Raw genomic sequence first — 9,306 nt, 5'->3', positions numbered from 1 at the left:
GGCTTTCATGAAGGCCTCAAGCTGATAATTGGCTACAGAGGCCTTCAGAAAAGCCTTGCTGGCTGCAGAAGAAATGGGCTGTGGTGTGCGAGACTTGGCTGCAGCTATCTGAAGCTGGAGAAGTTCCTGATGCACGCAACTGAGGTGAGTCAGTGGATGACATTCCCCCATCCTGAAAATAAGACCTGGTGCTCTTTTCGTGTATACACACACATACACATATAATCATATCATATATCAAAATGTATACGGTATACATGTCAACAAAGCCATCACACTTACTTCACGCTAAGAATGTTTATGCTCCGAAAACCCCGTGGATCTGGAAATGTCTTGTCAAACTGCAAAAGTTTAATACAACGCAAGTAAGAATCGAGCTGAGAATTGGGAATTTTTTTAAAAAAAATGAATGGGGACGGGAATACCTCAACAGATAGAGATCCAAAGGTGAATTACAGTAGTTTAACAAAGGAGATGTGTATAAACATGGGTATGAGTTTGGATTCATCTCTTAAACTAAAACATGGTTTAACATTAAGAGGAAACGTTTCACTCTAGAGAGGAGTTTTGCTCTGTTGTAGTCCAGCCACACCTTCTCATGATGTCCAAATCTAGCCAAACTAGGATTAGTGGACCTAACTTCAAACTATGACTTGGGCAACTGGTTTCGTTCCACTATCCATATTTAAGAGTAATCATAGTCTAAGATTTGGACATAAGATTCTTCAGATTGCCTTTGCAATTCTTCCAAAGAAGGAGAGGAGAGAGAAATCATAGAGGCCAAAGCTAATAAAAGCAGTTCTCAGCTTACAACAGTTACAAAGTTACAACAGTACTGAAAAATGTGACTTATGGCCGTTTTTCACACTTACAGCATCCCCTTGGTCACCTGATCAAAATTCAGAAGTTGGGCAACTGACTCATATTTATGACAGTTGTAGTGTCCCATGGTCATGAGATCATCTTTTACAAACTTCTGACCAACAAAATCAATGGGGAAGCCAGATTCAGTTAACAACTATGGCAAGAAAGGTCATAAAATGGGGCAAAACTCAATTAACATGTTTCACTTAGCAACTTAAATTTTTGGCTCAATTGTGGTCATAAATCAAGGACTACCTGTAAGAGGTTGTCTGCATAACACTAGAATTTAGTCTGGGCAAAACTGGATTATTCCAAGATATTAAACCATTGATCTAAAAGAATAATCCATTTTAAAACAATTCCAACTAAATATGTGAATAGATATAGATGGATATTGAGAGAGAAAGAGAGCAGATAGATAGATAGATAGATAGATAGATAGATAGATAGATAATAGATAGATAGATGCATACATACATAGATGATAGATAGATATAAAGATAAGGGACAGACAGACAGACAGACATGGAGGCATTTTCATAAAGCTCTGAATTGGTCCTCTTTTGAATAATTTTTATACCAGGTTTAGATTATCTGGCATTCTGCAAGAAGTAATATTTCTGCAGGTTTTCTTTTCCACTTAGATCAATCCATTTCTTGTTCTAGATAATTGCTTGCTTTAACTGCATACTAAAATGTTTGAAAATTATTTATATTGCACAGAAATGTATTATTACTTTACAAATTTAATACATGTATTATTTTTAATATTATAGTAATTTTTATATTAGTTTTTTGAATGTTGTATGCATTAAATAAACTGATGATATGGGATCTCAAATATTTAATATCATTGGAAAGTTAAATTTCAATCAATGAAGATATTAAAATAGAAATTCTGGGTGTAATGAGTATGACGAACACCATAATCAGAACATTTTTTTCTCTGTATTATTTGGAGGTAGTTATAAATGGGTACAAGAGAGAGAGAGAGAGAGAGAGAGAGAGAGGGAAATGTATGTATACACACACACATACACTGTATCTGCATCTATTTTGAGAGTAAAAAAGAAGTCAGAAAAAAGTAAACTTACAAAAGTTGTGAGATTATCATATAATTGTTCATAACTTTCGCTTGCTTGGTTTTTCATAGACTCATTATACGGGATACCCAGAATCATCTCTCCTGGGAATACTTTCCCTGAAATTACAATAGGAATCACAGATAGTTATACAATATCAGGACAATCAGATGTTAAAAGTAAAAAAAAAATCATTATATAACCATATGCTTTGTTTTTCCCAGCAGTAGACAAGAAATGGAAAACAGCAAAATGTACACATTCAGATCTTCCAGGATTCCCTAGAAAGAGCATTGTGTTCGAATTAGGATTTACAAATAAAACCACAATAGGTCAAACCTGAATTAAAGACATATTTTCAGGTTTTTTTTTAAAATGAAGTTATTCTATGGTTCACAGTAGATGTCATCAAAAAGACACAACTGACATTCCTTGTCCATCAGGCAGAGTGATTCCTTCTTTGCAGCAAGACCTACCCCAATCCAAGCTTTCTTACTGTTTAAAATGACCAGTTGAATCACTCTCAGATTCAACAGTCTGAAAACAAGGCTGTTAACTATGGGGTGTGGCACTTTATGCCAGATGTGATAGTCTAGTGGTCCCCAACCTTTCCACCTCTGTGGACTGGTCGCGGCAGTGATGGGGCAAAGGGGGGCAGGAGGTGGGAAGAGGGGATGTGTTGTAGCCCGCCAACTGCCAGGGGAGCTGGTGGCAGACTCGGACGATGAGGAGGTTGGGGAAGAACTTGAGCCAGTTCTGGAGCCTGGGGAAGGCTCTGATTGATGCTCAGCATTGGACACAGAGATAGAGCCAGGGTCGTCGGGCATTCCCCAGCCAGAGAGGCAGCTGCCTTTGGAGTCAAGAGATGAGTGAGGAGGAGGAGGAACAGCTGGGGCCTATTCCAGATGCGCGTATGTGCAGAGCAGATAGGAGAGGTGAACAACGTAAGACAGTGAGCTGGCTCTGGAAGCAAAACAAATGTGGATGCTGAATGGCTCCTCCCTGGCTGGGGAGGAAAGGAAAGCGGAGTGGTTTGGTTGTCGCAGACAACCATTCACATTTCTGGAAAATTTGTTCCTTGTGTGTTTCATGCGACAAAGATTGCCTTGCCAGAACTGAGGTTTGTCTATTTCTCTGTTTGAACTGACTTAATTTGCAGCCTCCTGACTGGGACCTAATGGCCTTGCATTTATCATAATGAGCTGATAAGGACTACAGTTTCAGTTAACTTCTTGCAGGACTCTTGCCTGGACTTTCTGTTGGTGAATGATGGTTTTGAGTGAATACTACTTGCATAGATGCAGTTTTGCCTGCTGCTTGTGTGGCCGGTTCCCAGCAGGTCGTGGCCCAGGTTGTGGCCCAGTACAGGCTCATGGACAGGATTTGGGGACCCCTGTGATAGTCAATGCATTTTGAATGACTCAGTTATATGGAATCTTAATGAAGAATTCAGCTTTGATGGTAATATGAAGGACTATTTTGTCATGGGTTCACATACATAATCAAAGAAATCTGTCTCTTAGAGTCGGCCTGTGTTCTTACAGCCCTTGTTGCTGTCTTATTCGGGTTAGGAACTAGTGTGGGGGTTAGAGTTTATTGCTGAAAGATTAGGGTTAGGAGTTAGGGTTGGGGTTTATTGTTGACTGATTAGGGCTAGGTATCTCCTCCACCAAAAAGGCTTCCATTGGCCTTGACTCAAGTTGAATTTTATCCCAAAGTATAAACGAGACCTCTGGAGCTAGGAAAGAAATAGGAAACATTTGAAAATATTATTAATGATGGGCAGATGGATATTCCAGGTCACCTTTCCCTGAAAATAAGACCGGATTTTATTTTCTTTTGGACTGGAAAATAAGCACTAGGGCTTATTTTCAGGGGGTGTCATATTTTTTTCCATGTCCACTTCTTCTGTTTGCTCGTGGCAGGGCAGGAGGCAGCATGGTGTGTCTGTGCTGCCACCAAGAGGTGGGGAGGTGGACCTGCCCCATGTGCCCTGCACTGGCTTACCTCAGGGCCCCCACAGCCAGGCCATCCACACCCTGACTCCTGCCTCGCTTTGTGGCTGCAGCAACAACACACCACTTGGCCTCCTACTCCATTGAAGCCACAAGCAAGCAGAAGAAATGGGCCAGCAGCTATGTGGGCTCCTGCTGCACATGACTGTTGGTGTTGCCGCCATGAGACACATGTCAGGGCATTGGTGGCCTGGCTGCGGGAGTCCTGAGGTAAGTCAGTGCGGGCGTATGGGACAGCTGCACCATCACCTTGCTTCGCCTCAAAGCCATGGCACCATGAACAACCAGACTAGGGCTAGATCTTATTTTCAGGGAAACAGGGTAGTATTTCATTCTTGGCCTACCATTCTGAAAGCAAGCTTCCTGATATTCCTAATGATTTTACTAATAAAGATTATAATTTTGGCTTATTAACTTTCTAGGATTTTATATGCTAATCCTACATCAGTAATCCTTGACTTACAACATTTTGTTTAGTGACCGTTCGAAATTATAATGGCGCTGAAAAAAAGTGACTTATGACTGTTTTTTACATTTAAAATCAAACTTATGACCACTGCTCACCTAGCATACAAGTGAAATTATTATAGTAGAACCCATAAGGACACTGGTAGATAACCTGGCTGTAGAGCTGGAGACACGTAGCACCATAAGTAGTCTTCTTATCAAGACAGGATTCTAAAGGAAAAACAAAATTAAAATAAATGTATTAATAAGGTTCATCATTATCTGCCTGATCAAGTTGGTTCGCTCAGGCCTTGTACTGACTCTGCTGAACAGGAGAACCAGTAGAACTTCTCCTGGATAGCAAGAACTAAAAGTTTCAGTTTAGCTTTGCTTAAGCAACCATCATGTCTGCATGCTGGCTTTTGCTACTTATTTTACTTCTTTCATTGTATTTCCTCTTTATTCCTGCCTCCTACTTTCACTCCGCCTCTCTCTCTATTAACCCCAGAGATATGCTCTGTGACTTCATTTTATATTTTTGTCCTCTAAAGAACTTGGCAAACTAGCAACCAAAGTGGTGTGCAATGATTTTATTCTTTTAAAGTTGCAGTCAAGTTTTGGAAAATAAAGAAAGATGCTGGGGGCTTTTAAAAAATCCTTTCCTGTTCTCTCACATAAAACCTGCACATTTTGTTCATACTAAGTCTAGTTCTAACTTCAAATAACATATCCAAACTTTGAGCTATACTTCTTCAGTTGTCAGAAGAAGAATTCACATGCCTTGACTAAAAACATGGCAGTCTTTGTTAAAGGCTCTTAAACATTATAATAAAAAAGTCAATTCTCAGAAGGGAGAGCAAGTGCACTTACACATTTTTCGGAATCCCCCCTGAATTATGCAAATCTATTTGAAAATGAATGTTTTTGGGGAAGGAGGGGTAAAGCAATTTTATAGCTAGTAGATTCATTCAGTAGGCAACAAAATTATGCAGGCCCCAGACAATTAAATCTTACTTACCAGCACCAGCTAAATAGTCAATCATGGTTTGGGAGGATGGCCTTACATACCCTGATAAGAAAAGATAAGGTATAGATATACTTCTGAGTGTTGAAAACAAAGAAATGAATAAGAAGTACTGTTGTTGTTCAGTCGCTAAGTCATATCCAACCCTTTGTGACCCCGTCCTGGACATGCCCAAATTCATGTTCATTGCATTGATGACACTATCTAACCATCTCATTCTCTGCTGTCCCTTTTTTCTTTCACTTTCCATCTTTCCCAACATCAGGGTCTTTTCCAAGGAGTCCTCTCCACTCATTAAGTTGGCCAAAGTATTTCAGCTTCAGCTTCGGTATATCTGTCCTTACAAAGAGCAATCAGGGCAGGGGTGGGATTCTACCAGTTCGCACCTATTCGCTAGAACCGGTTGTTAACATTCTAAGCAGTTCGGAGAACCAGTTGTTAGAAGAAATTACTGGCCTAATCCTGTAAGGAAGGCAGGAAGGAAACATTCTGGTGTTGCTGACAGAAACTGCCTCTCCGTTAACCCTTATTACATTCTTGGCAGGACTAGACTTCCTGTCTCAGGAACTTCTCTGGAGTTTTTTTCCCCTCCTTTGCTGGTACTTTGCTTGTGTGGAGTGACCATTCAAAGTTAGAATGGCACTGAAAAAAGTGACTTATGACCATTTTTCACACTTATGACTGTTGCAGCATCCCCACAGTCATGAGAGGCCAGGCAAAGAGTTGCGTGTCTCAATGTGAGTGATATTGAGTTGGCCATGCCCAGCCAATAACATGACCACCAAGCCACATCCACCCAGTCACATGACCACCAAGCCACGCCTACCAACAAAGCCACACCCACAGAACCGGTTGTTAAAAAATTTGAATCCCACCCCTGAATCAGGGTTGACTTCCTTTAGGATTTACTATTTTGATCTCCTTGCAAATGGCGGCAAAAAGAGTGTGTTTTTGAAATTTAAGCTAAAAATTAGCTGTTGCTTAAGAAGGGGGCCAGTGAATTTAACTCTTTTATAGCACCAAAACATAATTGTCTTTCTTTGTTCAGTTATCTCTGTTTGCTGTCTCATCTCCTCTGGATTTTGCTTCTTCTTTGCTTCTCTTTCTTTCCCTTCTCTGAGTAGCTCTTTCATTTCCTGTAGGTTCCATCTCGGTTAATTTCCTGCCTTAGCCGAAAAGTAGGATGAAAACATGTATAGTAGGATGTGCCCATATGTGACTGAAATCTTGTTTGTGGAAAAGAGAATGATAGCTACATGTGGATAGGAATAGATTAATTTTGAAAACGGAGGGTGTAATTTCACGGGCGATTGTTTTAATTAATTATAATCAATATAAATTTGTTTTTTGTCTGGCCCCTGCCTCTTTTTTCTGGCTAGAATATACATTGGATATACATATGTAAAGCTATATCACATATTTATTGGAGTGGGAACTTATTGACATTGATTTCAGCTAAAGTTGGCCATCTAAATTTTAATGTGAAAGCTGAATATTGTAGCTGCATCTGTGTTTATTGATTTATTTCCGACTACAATAGTCTTTTATTAAGGGGATAATTTAAAAACAAGATTGTCTTCTTTCAAATAAACATAATAGTCCAAAACTTAACCAAATCGCTGAAAATTCACTGAGAATTCACTGCTGAGAATTCTGGAAATTGTCAGGGAAACAGATTTAGGCTGCAGTATCTATACTACCTAAATGTATTAAAATCAACATGAGCAATTTCAGCCTATGATATGGCTGCTTTTGTGTATAGCTAGTTCTTGATTTACAACCATTTATTTATGACAATGCAAAGTTGCAATGGCCTTGAAAAAAATGACTTATGACCAACCTTCACACCTATAACAATTACAGTGCCCACGGCCATGTGATTGTGATTCAAGTGCTTAGCAATTGAGATATATTTATGACAGTTGCAGCATCCCAGGTCCCTTGATAAATTTTTATGACTTTCCTAGCTGGCTTCCCGTAAGCAAACTCAATGGGGCAAGCCAGATTCACTGAACAACTCTGGTTTTTTTAAAGGCCTTGGGGAAAAAAGTCATAAAATTGGGTGTGACCCACTTAACAACCATGTTGCTTAGTGCCAATTAAGAATAATTAGCTTTGCCCCATTTTACGACCTTTTTTGCCACAGTTGTTAAGTGAACTGTTGTATTTGTTAAGTGAATAATATGGTTGTTAAGTGAATCTGGCTTTCCCAAGAAAGAAAAAGAAGAAATACATAAAGCACTGACTTCAAACCTTTATAACAATAGATAAAATAAATAAATTCAGTGACTCTTCACCACCTTAAAGTTTATAAACATCTGTTTATCCCATATTCCATCTCTTATCTATGAACAAATCCATAAAACCTCATCTTTTTCATCTTTATGTCAACAGAAAATCCAAAATGGGTAGCCAGAAGCAACAACATACTTATTTTAACACTGATCAAATAACCCAATTTTATAAACCTTCCTTTTACTTCTAACGTTCTTAATCTTTAGATCATTCAAATATTGCTGTAAGACTTGATTTCTTTTCATTTCTTCTCTATTCAATCACACGGGGTTCTTTGAGGTTTTAATAAGCCTCATTTGTAAATCCAGTAGGAAAAAAATATTCTCAGAAAAATTTCTTCAGGTTGCCATACTTACCCCAGGAGCCCCATTATTGGCATATTACTTGATTTCATTTTATGAATTTTAATGTTATATTATGTATTTCTAGCATATTTTTATTGTCATTGTATTGTATGGCTATGGTTTACTAGCAGACAGCTGCAAATGGCGACAGATATAAATTTGAATACGTAAAGAACTAAAACCAATTTGTAATTTAAATATATTTTATGGATAACTAACTCTTGGTAATACTCATATATTTTGTAGTTGCTATTTAACAGAATAGAGCCATTAAAATCACTTAATCCAAACTCATGTTTATGTTTATTTTCTGCCATATTTATTAATGTCTTGGTGGAAAATTATTGTATTGAAAATGGCCAGGATAAGAGTGTTGGTATACAAAGTGTTGATATAACATTGTACACATTATCAAATTATGAATTACAACATCTAATAAAGTATTACTAGACAACCAATGATATCACTTGCAAAGTGGCTTATTATGAGATATCTTAGTTGTACTTTGAATATTTTCAAGTTGTATCCTCCTTTCCTTCGAGATTATTACATTTTAAAAATCAATCATTATTAAAAACTTCAGCATTTTAATTTCTTATTAAATCTTAAACCATTCTAATTTACTATTTCAAATATAAATGTTACAATACCATCTTCTGTACCTTAGCAGAATCTTTCTTACAGAAATTTATATTTCATCCTTTGTCTCTAAAAAAATCCCTCTTCTCCCATCCAATTTTAAAGCTTGAGGCTTTTTCTCCGCCTTTCCCCTTTCTTTCTTCCCCACCAAATCTTCCTACCCCCTTCTTCTTCTAACCTCTGCCTTGCTGGGATCCCTTCTCTGTTGTGTTCCCTTTTTCTCTTGTTTGTTATCATTATATTTACTTTGCATCATATTTTTCTCTTTCTCAAATGTTTTTAAATCTTAAGTCCTTCATTTTCCTTGCTCTCTTCCTTCCTTCTTCCTTAGATAAGTTTTGGGATTCAATGAAGATGGCGTCTTCGTCTCTTCCTTGTTGTTCTTCTTCCGTTTCCATCTGTTCCATTGTCTGTTGGTAATTGACCAGCGCCATTTCTAGAAATAGAAAAGCTTTTTCCATGCCATCTTTGCAGGCTGCTTTTGTTTGCTCATATTCATCCCTCAGGTCTTCAAAAGGAAAGCCATTATAAATAAATCTTTTCTTTTCTTAATTCCTCTTTCTTCTTACACCAACCAAATATTCCGAGAGAAAGGC

The sequence above is a fragment of the Notechis scutatus genome, chromosome 1 (genome assembly GCF_049901735.1).
Source record: "Notechis scutatus isolate UNSWTSFEM ecotype Mainland chromosome 1, rNotScu1.2, whole genome shotgun sequence".
NCBI classification, from domain to species: Eukaryota; Metazoa; Chordata; class Lepidosauria; order Squamata; family Elapidae; genus Notechis; species Notechis scutatus.
This window is presented reverse-complemented; position numbering follows the sequence as displayed.